This window comes from Neopelma chrysocephalum, unplaced genomic scaffold (genome assembly GCF_003984885.1).
Source record: "Neopelma chrysocephalum unplaced genomic scaffold, ASM398488v2 Primary Assembly neopelma1_23, whole genome shotgun sequence".
In the NCBI taxonomy this organism is placed as follows: domain Eukaryota; kingdom Metazoa; phylum Chordata; class Aves; order Passeriformes; family Pipridae; genus Neopelma; species Neopelma chrysocephalum.
In genome coordinates, this window is record NW_020897691.1 from 17,235,312 (window position 1) to 17,256,346 (window position 21,035).

The 21,035-nt window shown below is 38.3% G+C and overlaps 1 long non-coding RNA gene across 1 annotated transcript; it reads right to left on the bottom strand.

Annotated features, from left to right (window-relative positions):
• Window positions 1-576: 576 nt before the first annotated feature.
• Window positions 577-15,716, bottom strand: LOC113967461. Its single transcript, XR_003534175.1, has 4 exons — window positions 15,376-15,716; window positions 14,307-14,371; window positions 12,430-12,518; window positions 577-738 (listed from the first exon to the last, which is right to left on the bottom strand). It is a non-coding gene; the product is annotated as an uncharacterized LOC113967461 (long non-coding RNA).
• Between the last annotated feature and the right edge of the window lie 5,319 nt (window positions 15,717-21,035).

Below are 21,035 nucleotides of genomic sequence, written 5' to 3' on the forward strand. Positions count from 1 at the left end.
AAGAAGAGAATTATTCTGTAAGAGACTCACTTTCCTCTTTCCATTTTACTGCAGAATAAAATAACTTGCTCCAAACTAACATTAGCTGATGTTGTAACCTGCAGAAAGTTGGCTCCAGGCTGAAGCATATTTCTTCATTTGGACAAAGGCACTTCCACAATAATGACACTTTTTTTTCACACAGTGACCCAAATGGATTGGGAATTTCTTTGTTGTTGTTGTTGTTGTTCCAAAGAGGCCTTAATGGATTAACTTGCTGGAGGCCTAGGAAAACTAGTGACAGAATGCTCTCGATGAAATAAGTGCAGCCTTTAAAAGCAGTTTCTTCATAAACATCTGAAATATGTCCTAAACTGGTAGAGAACTTAATAGTAATTAGATTTGGGAATGTGTATTAAGTCTTTTATGTCTATCCTCTGTGAATAAATTACTATCTCCTGTGCAGGAAAATTTCAAGATATTTAATTTAGAGTAATTTTTGGTGGCTCTATAAAAATGGTTTCAGTTTATCACACAAAACTGCAGTTCATTCCCTTTACTGATTTTAATAAAAAGATAAATGTTTTCTTGGCTAACTGAAATAATTTTTAAAAGGCCTCCCAAAACCCTGACGTTGTATTTCTGCTTTTTAACTTCTTGTGCTCCTGGAAGGCTGTATGGAGGGAGGTTGCACTGTAGGACCCATTCAGTCTCATGTCTCAGCAGAAAAAATATTTCCAGTGCCTCCATCAACTGCACCTGTGCAAAGCCACAGAGGGGACATAATTTGAATGGTATAATCTTTATTGCTGGTGACAATGTGCAAAGTGAAAATAATCAAGCCTATACCTTAACTCTCATGTTGAGTGTTCAGGGTTGACAGCTATTGTCTTACTTGATAATATAGGCCTATGAAATAATTGAGTCACAGTAATCTTCAACATGTCAGTGTTACCAAGCTACTTTTCAAAATGCCACTGCACTCAAAATGATTCAAGAGCTGGGATTTCCTCTGGGATTTTCTTTGAACAAGTCTCAAAGATTACCAGACCACGCATTTGATCGATGTCTCCAGATGTCATATATATTTTCTTTTCTATAATATCAATCCATTATATTTTCCATTGTATTTCACACAGTATGCAGCACACTTACACCTCAGAAATACGTGTTATCTTATCATCACTGTTTTTCCCTGCAACATATTTCAGAAGAAAATAGAAAATTCCTTAATAAGAAAGACAGGAAGAAAGGTACTTTTGTAAGCCTACAATAGTATAAACAATTCTCAAACAGTGACACTGTTGATGTGCAGCCTTAGAATTTCAAAATAAGTTACTAAAAGAATGAATTGTGTAATCTTACTTGCCTTCTAGTTCTTAAGCCTTTTGAGCATATGCTTGAGTGAAATCTGACTGGATATTGCAACCCAGAAGGTAGGGATTTGAGGGAGTGATTGCTCTCATATTGCAAAGTAAGAATGAGTCTATAAAATTTTACCTTCTGTGCATTTCCAAGTTATCTAGACAGGTAAAAAGAAGATGGAGATAGAAGAACTTCACCCTTGTGTCCATTTGTGCACTTGCTCTGAGAGCAGGGAACTAGACTGGGAGTTGTCATGGTTATGCCTGAAGGAGAGGATGAAGTGCTGCATCCTGAGCCTACTGAGAGAGAGGGTGCTGTCCTTTTCATTTAGGAGCAATGTGATGACATTGTACATTCAGTTCAGCTCCCCTTTTCTTAGTCCTTCTAACTCACTTTCAACTTCCTCCCCTCTCATGATTACATGGGTATGAGGTTTGCCTAAATTCTATTCATGAACATCACTGACCTGAATAGCCAGCTCACAACAAAGGGGGACTTTCCATGTGACTGACTTTGTCTGTCAAGATACTGACAAGATACTTGTGGGGTTTGAGGGACTAACAGCAATTCTCATAGTTTCACACTATTCCAGGCAGCACTTTTTTCCAGCTCAGAAAATTTTAATATAAAAGTGGTTTGTTTGGGTTTTTTGAGCCACGGCTATTACAGTGGCTGCTGTCTGAGTTAAAATGCTTTTTTGTCACTGAAGGAAAAAATCTTTCTCGCTGAAAAATTTTAGTTTGCTATTGGGCATTATTAGCAAAGAGCTGAAAAATGCAGCAGGAGTTTGCTCCTTTATTATGTCTGAGCAGGTTGAAATTCATCTCGAGGTTTCACTTACTAGCACTTCTAGGTATCAGCACAAGGCGGCACTAAAACACTACAGTTCTTCATCCGTCAGTCTAACAGGCATGTATGTAACCAATGTCTCTCTTGACAGGCACACCCGACAAGTTAGCACCAGCGAACAACAAACTGTTGTTTAAACTATTATTCAGTGCATCATGCTTTTACATTTGTGCATGCATCCCTCAATGTGCTGCTCTGTTTGTGAGAACAGGTTTTCCATGTAGATTGATGGATTGATAAGAAAAGCCCAGCTGCAGGCAGCTGGTCCTGGATTTCCTTCCCTGATGGAGTAGAAAAGTAGTTGGATAATCTGATCAAAAGGGAAAACATCTGCTGCCATAAAAATTGAAGCAACGATATGGGGTCTCGAAAAGAACATAACAGAGTTATTCTTTTATTGTATATTATAAAGAAGTTTTAGAATTAAATACATGGAAGAGAGTGAGTCAAAAAGAAGTGGTGTATTTCAATGTTACTTACATTCACAGGATCATTTTGGATTTCTATTTAGATAAAAAATATGGAAATATGATCTTGCAATATTAATTTACCCATCAAGCACATCTTTCATCAAAGTCTAATGTCATTATGCTCCCCATAAATCAAGAGAGGGTAAAGCAAAATGAGGCAAAGGAATGTATCTTCATGAGTTTAAGGGGATGATACTAATGATTTCATATTTAATGAAACCAGTGATAGCATTTGATTTCATATTTCACTTGCTTTACTCTGATGCATGAGGGGTACAGGACACTGGAGAAAGAGTGGCTCTGTGTTGTATTGATGGCCACAATCTTTAAGTGCTAGTACTTTCAAGAGCAGCAGGTGCTAATGAGATCCCATCAAAGCAACCTCATTTACACAGACAAGCCTGCAGAGAGCACCTCAAGTATACGGGTAGCGGGCAAGCACAGGCTAATCCACTCAGAAGGAAAATGAGATATGTCAATAAAAGTCTGGCTTGGCCTTGCTACCAAGCTGGTGCTCAGGGGATGTGGAGGTGGAATCAATCTCCTCCTCTGTCTAGTGCACTCAGTCCCAAGTGGTAAAAACTTAGAAGAAACTTGCTCACAGAGTTCTGAGTTTGGAGACAAAAGAAATATTCTGAACATGTTTGGATATATTTCAGACCCATGTTCTTTCTTCATAGTCACTTCAAGAAAAGGTGACACAGCACAGGGACTAGACAGAGGAAATGTTTCAAAGAGACAGGAGCTCTCAGTAGTACTTAGTTCAACATCTCTCCAGATAGAGAGATGTAACGGCATGAATTCTGCCAGAATAACCTATATGAGTGGGGAATTGGACCAGAAGGAATTCAGAGGTCCCTTCAAACATAAATTAGTCTATGAATTTGAAAAGTTACACTAGATTCAGAAATTAATTTTGCCCAGTCCTCTACAAAATCAGATAAAAATCAGATGTTTTCTGTCTGGTATACAAAACCGATTGTTCAACACAGGGTATTGAATGGGAGTAAGGACAAGAGAAGAAAGACTGGGAGATGGAGGAGAAGAACAGGCCCTTCTTAAGTTGCCAAGTCAATTTATTGTGTAAATTGCACTATCAGAGATCAAGGTGGAATTCCAATACTGGATCAGAAACTATGATCAGCCTTGTCTGCCCTATCCTTGAACTTTTTCTGAAGGTTTCCAGTGTGTGGTGTATCAGGAGACAGAAGACATTATGTTCCTCCTTTTCCTTATGGCAAAATTTGTTCCCTGGGAGTTTTTATCCTAACTTCTGACAATGACAGACTGATGGCAATTATAAAGTACTGACCTGTGATATTGGCATGAAATATCAGGGGTTTCTTTCTCAAACTATATTTTATTTATGTGGAGGTTTTTTTTGTTTGGGTTAGTTTCCTTTATTTTATTTTTTTTTTTTTAATATGGATAATTTCAGACTTCCTAGATAACTTCTTTCTCTTTCAAGGACTATTTTAAAAGTTTTTAGAAATTGTTTTTTCTTAATCAATTGTCTTTGGATTTTTAGCAAAACCAGGCTTGCAACTCTTTGGCTATTGAATGCTGAATTGTTGTAGCAAATTGCTCAATCTACTGTGTCTTTTAGATACCTCTATGTACATGCATATTCTCTGGATGATGTGTGCCTTTCATATCTGCTCCTCCTCTGCCTTCTCTTGAGTTGGAGCATCATGTTAATAAAGACCATACTAATGTCTACAAAACCAGACTTGTGATAACTTTATTTCTCTGACTAAAAAGAAGACTTTAACAATATCCATAGATATACAAGATTATCATGGACAGTCACCAAAATTATCAAGAATATATATATGTAATTTCAATTCAGAGATTCTCTGAAAATCAGTGGTGCCATCAGTGATTAGCCAGTGATTAGCCAGTCCTAGAAGAAATATATATTTCACACCAAACACACTTAAAACCCATGTCTACTGATATCCAGCAAATTACTTGATGCTTAGCTCTAAGTACTAAAATTTACATATTTTAAATTTAAAATAAAAATCTGTAAATGCAATGATTATATTTGTTTGTTTATTTGTTTCTAAAGTAACCTGAAAAGACGACACAAAATAGTTACAGAGAAAATGTATAAATTAAAAGTGTAGAACAACTTTGAGCAGTCACAAAAATTGCAGCTTCATTAGGAAGAAAATATGTGACCCTAGTAACTTGCATGTTTATGCTCACCATACCTGACCCACATAAATTTATAAAAGCTCTTGAATCAGGGGTCTTAATTCTGATGAGAAGCAGTAGTCTTGTACTGTACCATTAAATCTGATGGAAAAATTACTAGTCAAATCAATAGGAATATAAATGAGAGTTTTCTAATTAGAATAGTTAATGTATTAATGGATCTATCAAAAAAAAAAGAAAAAAAAGAAAAAAATGCTAAGTCCATGAATGGTATCTGAATTGACATTTTGGACTTGAAAACTTAAATGCTTGATGTAGCTCCTGTTGATGTTCAACAAATAACAGCTTTTCTCCAGCCTGTCCAACAATTGAACAGTACCCACAAAGTACCTGCGCAGTAGCCTGCAAAGGCGATAAAGATCAAAAGATTCTTAACAAATATAAATAAACAAATATATAGAGATCAAAATATTATGAGAAATAAAACCATATTTCATGTGTTCATTGTGTTCCATAAATCTTTACCGGGTAATAAAGTAACTTTTTTTTTTTTGTAATTCTGGTTTATTTATCCACACAGGACTATGGAGAAACATATCTACAAAACAGAACCTGTTTATACTGTCAAGTTCTACAACTACTTTGCCAAACTGAAAGTGTCATTTGGCTACGAGTTTGACACTTTAACTCTCCACACAATTGGAGAATTAATATACTCCATCTTTTATATAGATATTTCTTCACTGGGTGACCGAGAGATAAAGTCTTGTAATCTGCAGAGATTTCTGTCTTTAAGGAGTAACTTGAGATTAAATCCATAGCATATCTTTATTGTTTTACTAGATGTCTACATTTGGTTTTTTGTTCCCTTTATCTTTTATGAATATCAGTGGGGTTTGTATTGTTTTTGAGCTCTCTGTTTTCAAGGTTGTATTCTTGTCTTTCATCTGTGTAGCAAAAGGCAATATTTAAGTTGTGCCTCAGCTGCAGGCTTAAGACAGAAAATAAGCTTATGGTTTCCTTGAATGACTATTGGGGAGCTTGCGAGCTGAAGACCAGTTCTTATTTCTAGAACCATAGCTGAGAAATAGAAAAGAAGAAGCAGAAGATTAAATGAAAATATGAAATTACCTTTATAGGACCATTTTTTCCCAGCCTGAAATCAATGTGAATTCCCTTCCCATAATAAGTTAAACAAATAAAGTAATTACATAGAGCCTGAAGAGGTGCTAATCTAGAAATTTGAAACAGAAGAGTCTAACAATACCAGGACCTGTCCAGACTAAAAGTACTGAGAAGTATTTAAATTTCAGACATTAATCTTCGGAGACGCGATTGTCCTTCAAGATTAGTAAGCAGTTAAAGAGAAGATAATACCTGTAAGTGGCTGGGGTGTTTCTATAACATCCAAAAATACATTGGATCCTTCACAGAGAAGAGGAAGGCAGAATGATTCTCGTTGTAAGAAGCTTTTTCTCATTGAATAGGGCAAAGAGACAGCATAAGGGAGATTTTAGACTTTCATGCCTCTTCACAAAGGGATGAATCAGATAAAACAGTATGACTACCCAAAGTCCAGTCCTTGGACACAGCTCTTTGACAAAGAGTCAGAAGTTCCAGGTATATCTGTGTTGAGCTGATGGAGACTATAGACAATTGCAATATGTCAGAGCAGGCACATCACTGCTTAAGAGTGTTGCTGTGTTGTATTTCTTACCTTTCTGTTTTGGTTTATAGAAAAACTCTAGAAAATATATTTTTCTTACGAAAGTCATGATATCTTTTTGTCCTGTGGTAGACAGAAATGAAGCTTTGGTGTGATCTTTCCTGAAACAGTTGAAAAGATGAGATACATATATATAATAAAGACCTCTCAACAGCTTGTGTTGATCATAAACACCACTTTGGTTCTCTTATTCCCATAGCCACGAAATTCTGCAGCATTTTTTGATACCTAGACTGTAGTAAAGCCTGGAGAAACTGACAGTCCATGGTTTGGATGAGTGCACTGTTCACTAGGTAAAAAACCGGCTGGTTGGCTGGGCCCAGAGAGTGGTGGTGAATGGAATTACATCCAGCTGGCAGCCAGTCACTAGTGGTGTTCCCCACGGCTCAGTCTTGGGATCAGTCCTTCTTAACAGTTTTATCAATGAGGGGATCTTTATGGATCTTTATAACATCTTTATGCATGAGGAGATTGGGTGCACCCTCAGTCAGTTTGCAGATGGCACCAAGTTGTGTGGGAGTGTTGTTCTACTGGAGGGTAGGAAGGCTCTGCAGAGGGATCTGAACAGACTGGATCAAGGGACTGAGGCCAATTGTATGAGATTCAACAAGACCAAGTGCTGGGTCCTGCATTTGGGTCACAACAACCCTGGACAATGCTCCAGTCATGGGGCAGAGGAAAAAAAGCAATCCATGTGGCCAAGGAGCCCAATGGCATTCTGGCTTGTATCAGGAATAGTGTAACCAGCAGGACCAGAACAGTGATTGTCCCCTTGTACTCACCACTCCACCTGTACCCCACACCTCAGGAAGGTGTCCAGTTCTGAGCCACTCACTTCAAGAAGGACATTGAGGTGCTGGAGTGTTTCCAAAGAAGGGCAACAAAGCTGGTGAAGGCTCTGGAGCACAAGTCTTGCGAGGAGCGGCTGAAGGAGCTTGGGGTGTTTAGCCAGGAGAAAAGGAGGCTCAGGGGGGACCTTATCACTCTCTCCAACTACCTGAAAGGAGGCTGTAGCCAGGCTGGGGTTGGTCTCTTCTCCGAAGTAACAAGTGACAGGGCAAGAGTAAATGGCCTCAAGCTGTACCAGGGGAGGTTTAGATTATATATTAGGAAAAATTTCTTCATGAAAAGGGTAGTTAAGCACTGGAACAGGCTGCCCAGGGAAGCAGTGGAGTCACCATCCCTGAAGGTATTTAAAAGGCATATTAACATGGCATTTAGGGACATGAGTTTAGTTGTGGTCTTGGCAGTGCTGGGTTAACAGTTGAACTCAATGGTCTTAGAGGTCTTTTTTGACCTAAATGATTCTATAATTCTGTGACATGTAAGTGTTTCTGGGGGAAAAATATCTACCTTGGAAGAGCCAAGCACTTAACTTTCTAATACGAGAAAATGAGGGAAAATGCCACCTTGGCCTAACTAAAAGCTTTTTTTGTTTTTTAATTCTCAGTATAAAATAGTCAAAGTAACTTTTCTTTGTCTAGCAATGACTGTGCTATACATGGGAGAAAAATAAAGATAGCTATGTAAGAAGTTAGAGATGGGTAAAAAGATCCCTATTTATATCTAGAATAGCAGATAATTTTCTAAATTACAGACCTAGAATATCGCATGTATTAGCAAAGCCTAAATGTCACTGATACATCAAAGAATAGAGTTTGAAAACTAAAATATTCTACCCCATTTAATAAAGGCTACCTTGGAGGTATACAGTGACTTTACAAATAATCCTTCAAAGTATACATTAAAAAGAAAAGAATCATATATCAAGCAAATGTTCATTTTTTGGAAAATCTTTCTTTCACAGGGTAGGTGCTTCATTTTTTCCAGAAAGAAGCTCAGATTTTAAGAGGAAAGAAAATAACTGCATTAATACAAAATCAGCTATGGCTGTCTCAAGTTTTAGAGCATGGCATGGGGTCAAGTTTCCTTTTGAAACTCTTTAAAGGTGTGAATAAACCCACAAGTTAAAGAAAAAAAGCTAAAGGAAGCTAAAGAGCAGAGGTTTCTGAATAGCAGCTTTTAGAATTTGCAACTTTGTGACTGCTCACAAAGCAAAATAAATCTTTAGAAACAATTTAATAAGGTGTGAAAAACCAATGGGGAATAACAAGAGTAGAAATAAATAGAAACCTTTTTTTTGTCGTTTGCTAAGTTTGGAGAAGGAAAAGGCCCCTAATTTTATCAGGGCAACCCTAACTGACCTTCAGAGAAATATCCCTAGAGATGTTCCAGTGCCACTAGCTGGACTGTCTGGAATGATTTCAAGACTGATGATATAGAACATAAGACAATATTTCCTTCTGAATAAAGAAGAATAAATACTGAATTAAGCAGAAAAGCAAAATAAGCAGTGAATGGTGAGAAGAAAGATTTAGTACACCTCTGGTCCTGCTTGTCCTGTTTCTACATATCTGGGAATTTGGGCGTCATTGGTTTTCCAATGACAAGTTTGGAAGAGTTGCCTGCAGAAAACAACTTTTACTGATGTGCTAACCAGTGTTTGAATCCCTCAGGTGGCTGGTGAGCATGGGAATAAATGGCAGCTGGCAAGGCGAGCCAGGCCACTGCAGCGTCTCATAGTATGGATAATGCGCCCACAAAGATGGGGTGTGGGAGCTGTGGGCCCCCACCAGACGCTGAGCTAAGTAAGCAGGACATGAAAAAACTACCCAACATGATGGGAGAAGCTGCCAGATATAGCAGGGAGCAGTGTGAGGAGCCAGAAAATGTTGAGGCCAGGGTGGTGGGGGAATGACTGGATTTCACAAGTGGCTCAGGGGAGTTATTTGAGAAACAGCCAAACCACAGGAACTGAAGACTGATGTTGGGGACCCATCAGAGAGCTGAGTCTTGCCTAGAAAACCATATCTCACACCCATTCCTGATGGCAGCAGTGTCTTCCCAATGATTTTCTAAAATAGATATCCCACAGTACAAAACCCAGTACCAATAACACTAAAATTGAACAAAAAGAGTACATAAACATGTATTTTAAAAAAAAAAGTGCATGAAATAAAATTTTTAATGACCCTTTGTAGGTTTAGGGAAAGAGGCATACAAGGAGAGCCTTTGAGTTTCTGCAAATGCAGATTCAAAATCTCCTCCAAAAATAACATTGGTCTTTGTAGTTCAAGTTTATCTGTATAACAGACATCACCAGCACTGACCATTCAGCAGAGCAGGTAGATGGAGTTAAATAGGGATGTTGGATTGCAGTGATAACAATAACCACAGAGTAACCACAGCATATCCACAAGAAACTTTGTTCAGATTCTAATGAGGGGGTAGTTAACTTTGGCCTGTATTATATGCAACATTCCCCCCTTCATTTTTATCACTATTGTGATCACTCAGTTTTGGAATGCATTTTGGAATATATTTTTTTAAGAAGTGGGATTTTATTTTCTAAAAAATGCAAGCTCTAAAAATGGAATCCTGTTGAATGGGAAATGATCCATTTTCAGGGAAAAGTTTGAAATACAAAAAGACCACTTTTTCTTGCCTTCATTGCACTGACCTGACCTCCAAAGCTTATTTCTTCAATTATTTGCTTTTGAATATATTATAAAAATAATTTTCCATGGCTTGAAATTGAAATGCAAAAATAAAAATTCAAAGGAAAGGCTTAACCAAATGTGAAACACTTCAATAATATGTACTCTAACACTATAATTTATACTAGGCCTCCACCTCATCCTTTCCTCACATTAACTTCTGCAGTGCGTATTTATGTTTTCTGATGGAACTGTGTAATGGTAAAATGTATTAAAAAATCCTTTTCACCACCAGGCTACAATGACCTACAGTTGTCATGAAAATGTGAAAGTGAAAATGATACTGAAGCAACCTGGGAAACTCAGTCAAGGGTTAATCCCTACCCATGCTCAAATGAGAAAAGGGGCAAAAAGAGCATAAGGAGAGGGGACAACCTGCATCAAATATTATGTCAAGAACCAGAGCGGGAACAAGTGAGAGTCAGCAGAGAGGTTGCACAAGGAATTAAGGACTGGTAAGTATTCAGCACATCGCTGCAGTAGCAAACATCACGCTGACAGCCATAATTTGCCAGTCTTCCCTGAACTGCAAGTCTTGCTCTGAGACATGCCACACCAGCTGCTGGACCTGCTGTCCACATTGCTGGTCCAGCTGGCCAGGCGCTCCTCCAGGGTGGTGCTCAGCTACGGGTGCTGTAGCAGCTGCAACACCTCAGAGAGAGCCAGCTCTGACATCAACCCAGGATGTCTGAGATCTCTCCTACCAGGAACTGCTGAAATGGAGCATGAAATCCCCAGGATTGTTGCCTGTGCTCTGTTTCTGCCTGAATGCTTGCATGGGCATCATACAGGATTTGTTCCAGCTTTTCCTGCTTAGGCGCACAATTGTCATAATCTCTTCCTGCAGACTTCTGTGCAGGCATGTGAATACATGTGTGCAGTATTGTTAGCACAATGTGATATGCTTCTGCCAATGTGAGGCAGAAATGGCTGTATTACCCAGAGTTAGAAAAGTTATGAGTTGGGAAATTGTTTATCCCAGTGATACAAATATTTTCTGCCTTAGCAGATGTACACACACATACGCTTTACAAACAAGGACAGTGTTATTTCCCCTATTTTTAAATGGGAAACACAGAAACAAAAAAAAGAAAATTTTGGTCAAAGTCATCCAGAAGGCCATGCATCCAAAAAGCTCCAGAAATCTTGGCAAAAGTCTTAGGAGAAAATATATACATAAAAATCCAAATATATCTCGGGAAGAAATGAACAAAATTCCTCTTAATGATGTAGCGGTGCTTTTTCTTTCTGCAGATTTCATAGCTTATATAGAATGCATGCCTACACACACATATATATATATGTAAACTTAGGTTTGAATCCTGTGGACCCTGTCAGTACTAGAAGCTGGTTACTCTAAGTCTTAAAAGAAAATTGAACCAGGTCTAAAATTTAATATATTTTATCCTCCATTCTTGGAGGTTTATCATCCTGTCCACTACCTGAATTACACCTCAATATAGCAGCTGAACCAAAAAGATATATAAACTATAAATCTTTGCTGCCATCACAGTCACTATAGATTGCAAAAAAAAAAGAAAACAGCCAACAGCCCTATGACTAACATGAGTGGTCACACTTAGCCAGAGACTCCTAGTAGAGGAGCTCCAGCAGTTATTTTCTGTTTAAGTTTTCACTGATTTTCCATGTGTCTGAGGGACCGGAAAAATAAAGCAAATTTTACTGCTATGTGAAAATTATAAGATACTGCTGAAACCTTGATATTTGGAGAAGAGTTTCAATTGGATATTCAGGGAACGCTGTTCAACAGCCTCAGTTTGGCCTTTGCCATTCAGCAGATGAAGGAACTCCTGACCTTGAGTTGTAGGACTTGCTGACTGATTATGCTTTAAGTACATGTGGTATTATGATTCCAGCAGAGATGTAGCAGCAGATGGTAACTGTGTCTGCATCCAGACAGAAAAAGAACAAATTACCCGGCTGATTTTGCCTCATTTCTGACTGCAGGTACTTAGTTCTGCCAACAGCCAAGCAACATGTTCATGAGATACTCGTTTCTATGCTTATGGTACTGTATGCTGTGATTAAGGAATACTTTTTGCTTCAGTAGTGAGTGAGTTAAATTTACCCCTTAATTCTGAAAATAGCATTAAAGTCAAGACTAGCTTAATGAATTCAGGTTACTTAGATGACAGAGCAGTGAACTCAGAAGTTCTGATTTCAGATCTTGACTTTGTTAACTAAGGCAACATCATTTCACTTCTCTTGTCACTTTTGCCACCAATAAACAGGGGTGATACTGATCTCTGTAATAACCTGAAATCTAGTGATGAAAACTCATGGAAGAAATTACTAGTTTTACCCTATCTATATCTATTCAAATTACTTTCTTAGCGTAGGTAAGTAATTTTGCTTTGCTATCTGAGATCTTTGACTTTTAACAGTTATCATCTAAAAGACACAAATAAATACTCAACTGCTGAAAAATAGTATGTGGCACCCATCAAACAGACAGAATCACTCATTTTAAAAATCAACTACTTTCTGGTTTTATGTTTAGTTTCTTGACACTGGAGTGATCCCAAATGCTTGATTGTTTGCAAACACAATCTCTTCATGATGCTGATAATGAAGTAATAGAATTTCAATTACTTTTTTTTGACAAATATCTGTGATTAATTAATTCTCTATTCAGTATAATTACGTTGATAATCCTTTTGAAACAAATGTCACCATCAGTTTCATACAATTGTTCATAGAAACAGTTATAGATGAAATAAAATATCAAACTGCATGTTCAATCATCCTGTTTCATCCTGAGGCCCCTCTCTCTCAGGGGCCTGTTTATTGTGAGTGGACAGATGCAGGGCATCTGTGCTTAAGCCTGCAAAATCAAGGCTTAATATTTTGCATTTCAGAAGCTGCAGGTGGCCTTTCTCTCACTGGGGATGTGATGCTGAACAGCTTTCTGAGCTACATCAACAACATGGTGAAAGCGTGTTGCCTAGAGAAAATTTGGGGAGAAGAAAACTCCGAGGCAAATTAGTTTTGGAGGTGAGATAAGGAAAGGGTTTTAATTTGTGCCTAGGTATAAAAATTACAAGACGTGCGCACCCCCTGTGTACAGATGCTTACAATTTATAATAGTGGTTGTCCAATCCAGGTTTTGTCCACCCACTGATTTTGCCCTGGACCACCCCTGACATGCCCCTGGGAAGTTGGGGCTAGGGGCTTTTCAGGAACCTCTCTTCATCAACCATCATCTTCTTCAGAGTACAAGGGGTACAGGGTGACCTAGTTCCTGACCATGTTCTGCGGTTAGGGTCAAGATACAAGCATTCTTCAAACAGAACAGGCCTATCTAAGAGTGAGACTAAACATATTCTAATGGAATCCAGGGGTAGAATTGATAAGGGGAGCATGGAATGGGGTAATAGGGGTGGGAGAATGTGTGTAGTTTCTGTGCTAAGGGTAAGGGAATAAGTGCTGCTGCTTCTAAATCTACTTCTACTGTATAACTACTTATAAAAGTTAGAAAAATTAGAAAAATCAGAAAACTAAAAGGACCTTAAGGCATCAGCGCTGCTACCACCCTATCCTATGCTGCTGGATGTGACTGGAGGGAGCCTAGGCTCCCTCAGTGAAATGGACCGTCTTGCTTCACCACTCTCTCCCTGCCAAAGCAATCCAGGGACAAAGTCCTGCAGGAAATCCAGAAAGCCTCAGGAAGGGCATATTAAATGAACGAGCAGCTACCCTGGGGAGCTATTCAACCTTAGATGTACATGCACTCTTCAGACCACTTGTAGGCCTGAACCTGTTCATTCAAAAAAACCCCATCCAACCCCAAAAACCAAAATCCAGAATACATGAAGGAGAGGGACAGTCCTGTTTTCATGCATAGGAGAAGAGAATAGGAGTCCCCCTTAATTCCTTTTTCAGACAGTTGGATTCTGGGGTTCACTTTGCTCAGCTACCCTTGAAGCCTGACTGAGCCCCATCTCCCATGAAAATGCCAAAAGTACTGGTCTATGGATTATTCCAAATTGGGGCAAATGCCAATCACCTCAAACCTCTGTCACGTGAAACTTCTTGGGACTGCAACAGTCAAATATTTTATTTAGTGATGGTCTGATATATGCTGTATATTAGAAGAAATATTTGGAAGGAAGAATTTCTCACTCCACAAACTCTCAGATAAATGCACCATTAAGCTATCTCCTTGGCAGTGAGAGTCACCTTGAAACTGAGAATGGGGTTGGATGCCAATATTCCTTATGGCCTTCCTGTCAGTATATGAAGTGCTGCAATGAAAGAAAGATGCTGCTGTATATTGTACTTGCCTCATGAGATGTTGTTCAAGAGTGCTGTCTTCAACATGAGCCCTAGGGAAATATTGTGAAGAACACCTCCATTCTTGGTGGGACCAAGCGGTTGAAAAAGTGCCAAGGTGTCTGCACTTCTGATATAAAATGGTACAGATCTAGGAGTGCCTGGGAACTTTAGCTATGGTGGTGCCACAGGGTAGTGAAACAGATGTATGAGGGTTTTAAGCACTGCAAATTCAAATTGAGTGTTAAGATTCTGTCTAAACTCAATGTACATGTACAAATTTGGACCTGGAGCTTTGTCACCTCCTGAGGAGGTGGGAGCAGAACTTCTGACCTACAAATACACTATTTCTTTCAGGTTTATTTTGGATGTCCAGTTGACAACTTGACAGCATTTTCTGAAATAGCCATTCAAAAGCTAGCAGTAATGCCTTTCATTTTAGAAAGCTATATCCGTTGTATGGAGTGATACCAAGAATTTTATACTCACTGACTCACTCTACCAGAGACTGGAGTTGTTTAAGCTTCTTTCACATTCTATTTTTCAGTGTGTAACAAGGTGAGTGGAAAAAACTCATTAGTCTTCCCTATTTGAAAAATCCAGTATATTGAACCAAGGCAGCCCACAACTTTTTAGGACACAGCTCTTTATACATCATGTAAAGTATTATAAGAAAGATAAGGAGATGTAAAGTGATATTAGAGTCAAGTAGAAAGCATGAGTCATTGTAATCTTGATACAAAAAAAAAATAGAAATAGTAATGGTGATTATGCAAAGCTTGAAAGGCAGGTAGGTTTCTTTGTCTTTTCTCTTTCTTTCAGAAAACCAAACAGTAAGTCCATTTAAAGAGGGAGTACAGCTTCAGTAGCAATTATTTTTCCTGCTCATACAGAGAGAACAGGGAGAATGAAGTAAATCAGTGCTTTCTCTTCCCTGTGACAATCAGAGTAAGGATGCATCTTTCGACTGGTTCACCTTTAGCATATTTTGTGCTATTATTATGATTAATTGTGTAGCCTGGATATATTTCAGTTGTACAATTATTTGATACTCTGAAACATGGAGTTATCAGCACTTTCATTAAGACATGCATAAATGTTTGCAAGCTTTGGATGACATGTTTGGAATTGAATCAACCAGCTACAATTCTAAATCTGCTTTTTTACAGAAAGGTTCTTTTGTGGTATCAGGCAATGGGTACGGCTTTCATGTTGTTTTAGAGGCTTTAGATAAACACAAAGGTTATAGAGACCATCTTACTCTTGGAGTTCACTCTGATTTGGTGTGTGTGCTTAAATGTATCACCTACAAGGCCCTTACTTGTTTAGGATCTGACAACAGAACACATCCTTACACCCAAAAAAACCCAATGTCCAAAGCAATATCATGCAGCCAAGGCTGAGGAAAGTCCAGCTTTGGAAAGCTCATTACATAGTCAAAGTCTTACTTAGCTTCTGTTTTGATACTGCTCCTCTATCTAGAGGAGTGTGCATCGTCCTTTAATTGCCTGTAGCCTGACATCATCTCACTTATCTCTGCAATGGAAATTGTGCCCATGGAGAGAGACCTAATTCTATTACAAAGAGGTTTGTGATCAACTACAGCACCCAAAATATGAAATGAAAAGAAATGCATTATTTATCAGCATGGGAAGATTTGAAGCCTGAGGCAGTAAAAAATCATTAGGCATGAACTGGTATGAAACGTCAAGGCACAAAGGCTGCACATGCTGATGTTTAAAGGTAATCTGAAAGGATCCGAAACAATGCTAATCTAGCTCCTGCCAGAGTGTGAGTGCTGTTCATATAGCAGAATGTGGTAGAAAACTGAAAGGTGGTATATTTAATGAAGCTTTAAAAATGTGAAAGAAGATAAAAATAATTTTTCTGTGACTTATTTATAAAAAAACTTTTTGTTGTTTTTTTTGTTTTCCTGTTTGTTTGTTTAACAAAACAAAATAAAAACATTTTTTGGATATTCCATGGATGACTGTACTGAACTAAAATTGGAATTCATCAGTGGTGAAATAAGATAGTTATTACTTAAGGGAGATAAATCAGACTTTTGAGAAAAAGCACTGCTCAGCAATGACAAAAACAATCCTTGTATTATCCACACTATATTATAACCTTATATAGTGTTGTATAATTTATAATGTTATATTATAACTATCTATTCCAAACAAAGCCAACACAGCATCTTTGGATACTCAAGATATCAACACAGAGCTGTCAGATATGACCAGAAGAAAATTAGGCTCTTGTGGAGCCACACTGTGGGTCAGGCATGGTATCCTAGAAGGCACTAAAAGTCAGTAGCTAGCAAATTGATAAACACTCTTTATTTTCATATTTAGACATTGCTATTGCAAACATTTATACACATGGATGTGTATATATGTTAACAGAATTTTTTGTTATCCTAAGAAGTCTCATTGATGTTAGGAAGAAAAAAGACTAAAATCTTAGACCTGGTTTTTAGGACTGCTGAACATCAGCAACAAAAAGAAAAAAATTCAACAGCCGATGTCAATAAACTCAGAACATTTAAAAACCAGAATAGATGTTTGAATGAAAACACCATATATTTATCAGGCTGGATACAGGCCCTTGCTGAGTTTGTGAATCTGTTGGCCATCGTGGTTGTCAGCCCAGTGCATTAAGATACATGCATCAAAACTGGAACAAGCATAGAAAGTGAAACTGGGGACTCACCTGCTTTTGTCACAATTTGCCATCCATTTCCTCGCCTCTGACTTATGAATGCTCTCATGCAGTGTCATATGTTCCTCAAGGAAACACTACTGCTCTTGAGCATCACTTTGTGTCTTTTTATCCACTCATCCTTCATTTTTATGGGAATGGAACTGACAAAAATAATCTGTTCTCTCCTGCCCATCATTAATATCCAGTACTCATTTTTTGAATATCGATGTAGAAACTCTGGTATACTTAGGAATACACAACAACACTGTTGTATTGCTCCAATGCAGAAGTCCCTTCTTACCTTATATCCTACAAATGCCCTTGTAGAGGTCCGGAATTTCAAGTCTTTACACTAGCTTTGGGCTTTTTCCTTGCATCCTCATGCTAGTCCAGTTCTTTGACAGGGAAGGTGCCTTACTTTGCCCTTCTTCACTGAGACTCCAGAACCTATTGAAGAGGCTGATGAAATGTTAAGAATAAAGAATTAAACTTCGAGTGTTTTTTTTCTCTTCTGATTCCTTACTCCTGAAAATAGGACCTTTCCGTCTTCCTTTTCACTAACCTGGTTTGGATTGCTCAAAGACTCCAAAGACAGGACACATCTTCGATTTGCGATGAGTCTGTAACATTCAATGGCAATGGAGATTGTTCAGCCTCTGAGAGTTATTGGAGGTGCTTTGGTAGATTAAAAAGTAGGCACAGTCAGAGCTGAGATAATTCATTAAAGTTTTCTTTTTTTTTTAAGGTAGATTTAAGCAACAGCTGAATAAATCATGGTTGACTCTGAAATATTTTTCTTCATAGTCTTTTCTAGACAGTATGAATGCTGACAGGCTGGTGTGGTACCAGCTGTCCTCAAGGTGTTTTATAAAATTTAACACCATTGGACATAAACCTCAGTGAATTTATGTACATTTTTCACCTCCAATTTCAGTATAAATAATGACCTTTCCCTTCACATTTCCATGCCACTGTAGCAGACCCTGAACAGCTGTTCAAGACAGACCACGTGATAAGTAAAAAAACACCCAAAGAGGTTTAAATGCCATGATGTATAAAGAGGAACCATTGGAAATGTGAAGCCTGTGATAAAAATATCTAGGTAGTCAGCACAGAAAGGATTTTGTTGAGGAGGTTTGTATGTGGCAAAAGGCATTTGAATCGCAATATGGTACAGAGTCTCTATGACCTGTGTTAATTTGACAAGATTGTAAAAAGGCAAAAAAATGTGAAAGGACTACTCTTTTAGTAAAAAAAAAACAACACAAAAAAACTCCCACAAAACACCAACAAAATAGTTGAAAGTAAGGTAGAAACCATAAAGATTTTACATTAACAATTGACACAGAAAGCCAATGAGTGTGCAGTTATTAATCCTGGGAAACAACCATTTAAGATCGATATTGCAAGAAATGCTAAAAACCTGCAATAAAGGACTAGATAATTTTTTTTAAAAAATTGGGTTTAATGTGAATTTAAAGATAAATAAGCTGTATTTAGATTTGATATTAAGAATTCAGTATATTTTTGGAACTTTCTCAACTGTGAAGCATAGAGAAAAAATGGTCTGTAATTATGACCCAAGGGTAAATCACAATGGCTGCACTCAAGAAATACATTCTGTATAATAAGACACAAAAATATATACTGTGCCAACTGATCAAATTGTGTGATGGTTGTTGAGTTACAGCTGATCTCACATTTGTGAGATATCATTCAGAAGTCAGTGATAAGCTACTGCTGACTTACGCCAGGCAAGATACAGACTGGCATTCAGAAATGTCTGGAGTTAATTACTTGGAAAAGCTGTCACTCATTTACAATTTCATGACAATACATTGAACACCTAAACCTTTTTTCTCCCTGACTGATCCTCTAACACCAGGAGATCCTTGATACTTGAGTGTAGAGGCTATGATAAGTACCTATGGCTTTGTCTGATTCTCCTTTATTACTAATCTTGAATTTAGAATGGGAAAACAAAGCTGATCTTAAATTATTTTTAATTCCTTGTATTCTGTACAGGGAAGGCTGCTAAGCCTTGGGAGTTCACGAGTAAGAACATTGCAATGAATATTCCAGTGTTTTCTCTTCGCGTTTTCCATGAAGTAGGAAATCACCAGAGTGTACGGCATATCTGTCATGCCACTGAACTATATCTTGTGCTCTGAGTTTGCCTGGTGGCTCTCACAGATTTTTACTGTGGCCAGGGCACTGAAGAATATGCAGACAATTATTTCTCGTCATTTTGCTAGCAGTGATGCACACCTTGCTGCAAGAGAAGAGCAAACCAGTTGTACTTTTGAGAGTTTCCACAAAATACCTTCTTTTCATTTAAAGTGCAGAATTAATCATAGAAGGGAAGTGCAACTAATCTTATCAAATTATTTGAAATTTCCTCCTCTACTCGGTCTCTTTCTATTACCATGTTCTTTTATTTTGCAAAGACAGAACACCTGGACATCTTCATTTTGAATTGACAATATTCTAGAAATGAGAGGTCTGACTTGCATTGCTTGGGTTAGGACATAGGGCCCATTTGTGTAAGGGATACATTAAATCACCAACTAGAAAAAACATGATTGCTAGCTCTGTTAATTCAGTGACACAGGCAAGCATTGTTCATGAGGGATTCAGATTATCCAGTTATAGATTTCCAAAGCACTTCAGATAGTATCTCAAAACCCCACCGCCCAAACACCTCTTATACATCTGATTATATTTTATTATTTTATTACATTAAATTATTTCTATACCTATATAGATATACGATACCATTCTATTTTTTCCTCAGAAAATTTTCAGATGATATCAAGTTTAGTGGTGCAGTTGACACACCTGAAGGACAGGATGCCATCCAGAGGCACCTGGACAGGGCCAAGAAGTGGGCCCATGGACACCTTGGAGGTTTAACAAGGCCAAGTGCAAGGTGCAAGGTTGGGGCAACTCCTGGTATCAAAGCAGGTTGAGGGATGAACAGATTGAGAGCGGCCCTGGGGAGAAGGACTTGGGATGTTAGCAGATGAGGTGCTGGACATGATCTGGCAATGTGTGCCTGCAGCCCAGAAAGCCAATCGTAATGGGCTGCATTAAATGAAGTGCATCCAGCATGTCAAGGGAAGTGATTCTGCCCCTCTACTCCACTTTTGTGAGACCTAACCTGGAGTACTGTGTCCTTCTCTGAGGTCCTCAACATAAGAAGGACATGGACCTGTTTGTTGGACCAAGTCTAGAGGAGTACCAGCAAGTTGATTAGAGGGATGGAGTACCTCTCCTGCAAAGAAAGGCTGAGATAGTTGGTGTTGTTCTGCCTGGAGAGGAGAAGGCTCCGACATGACCTTATTGTGTCCTTTGAGCACCTGAAGGGGGCCTACAGGAAAGCTGGAGATGGACTTTTTACAAGAGCATGTTGTGATAGGAGAAGAGAGGATGGCTTCAAATGGAGAGTAGGTTCAGATTAGATATTAAGAAGAAATTCTTTACTATGACAATGGTGAGGCACTAGAGCAGATTGCCCAGAGAAGTGGTGGATGCCCCACTCCTGGAAGTGTTTAAGGCCAAGTTGGATGGAACTTTGAGCAACCTGGTTTAGTGGAGGGTGTCCCTGCCCTTGTTGGTGAAGTTGGAACTAGATGATTTTTAAGGTCCGCTCCAATCCAAACCATTCTATGATTCTGTGATATAAATGTGTAGAATAGCAAGTCTCAGTTCCCTGGGACAATACCAGCTAAACTTGAAATTCACAGTTTCTACTCATCATTTGCTTTTGCAAGTTGTGTATAAATATTCTGATGATTTCCCCACTTTCTCTTCCTTTCTTCCTTTCTCTCTTTCTTCTCTCTTTCTTCCTTTCTTTTTTCTTTCTTACTTTCTTTCTGCCTTTCTTCCTTCCTTCCCACCTTCCTTCCCTCCTTCCTTCCTTCCTTCCTT